The sequence below is a fragment of the Grammomys surdaster genome, unplaced genomic scaffold (assembly GCF_004785775.1).
Source record: "Grammomys surdaster isolate TR1022 unplaced genomic scaffold, NIH_TR_1.0 363, whole genome shotgun sequence".
Classification (NCBI taxonomy): domain Eukaryota; kingdom Metazoa; phylum Chordata; class Mammalia; order Rodentia; family Muridae; genus Grammomys; species Grammomys surdaster.
The window spans coordinates 7025868-7026914 of record NW_021604782.1 but is presented as its reverse complement, the minus strand read 5'-3'; positions in this window follow the sequence as shown (position 1 = coordinate 7026914).

Sequence of the window (1047 nt, the reverse complement as noted above, 5' to 3'; positions counted from 1 at the left end):
AAATTAGGGCCTGATAAACAGTAGTGTTATTCTCCCCAAAGGCCTGGCCTCCTTTCAGCCTCATTTCCCACATTCCTCATTCTGCAGCACAGGACAATCCACTTGTCTGTGGGCAAACCCTGAACCTGTGGGCATTGCTCGTTAGCAATTTGCTGTCTCCAGTTTTCTCCGTGTGCCCTACGCAATTCATTCTCATGTTCTACTTTGCTTCTCAGAAGTCTGTCCAACCTTGACCAACCTTCTCAGTAGCAATTGCTTATGCGGGACCTTTCCTTAATTCTGGGCTTGGGCGAGGTCCTTGAAGCAGGGTGTCTCCTAAGGAGTATGGAAAAGTACTTCCCCTTCCCGCGCAGGCCTCAATTTTCCTATTCGGAACACGTCCATTAGATTGGAAGGTTAAAGTTCCAGCCAGGGCTGAGATTTTTAAACAAACAGAATTTTATTAAGTGGCAGGGACCTTCTAGGTCGCCTACTCCACTTCTTCTGCAGAAGGGGAAACTGAGTACCTGTGGTGTTTTGATTTTCTTTTTTCTTTCAGAAAGAGACGCGTTTTTCTTTGCCCCCCTGGGGTAAGCTTTCTCTGGAAGGAGGCAGTCTTATTTTCTTCATCTAGCCAAGGAGGGGAAACTCTCGGACTTCTCGGGGGTCCTGCGCGCCCGGAAACACGTGTGTGCTCACCTACGTGTACGCACGTGAGCGCACCTACAGCAGCAGGGGGCGCTCGGGCCGGCAGGGGGCAGCACAAGCCCGGCGCAGCCCCGGGGGAGGAGGGCGTGCTGCAGTGCCGGCGGCGGCGGCTGGAGGTGCAGCCCTCCCAGGTGGGAGGCGGGGGCTGCGGGCGCAGGAAAAGGCGCCCGGGGAGCGGGCGCTCGGCGGGGGCCTCCTCGGGCCGGGCGCGGCGCGAGTGGGAGCGAGCGCGCCGGGAGCACGCAGGCGCTTTGCTCCGGCTGGCCCTCGGCCGGCGCGCGGCGCGGGAGCAGCCCGCAGCCGGGTCCCCCCGCGGCGCTCTTCGCGGGGCAGCGGCCACGCAGCAGCTGGCACCGACCG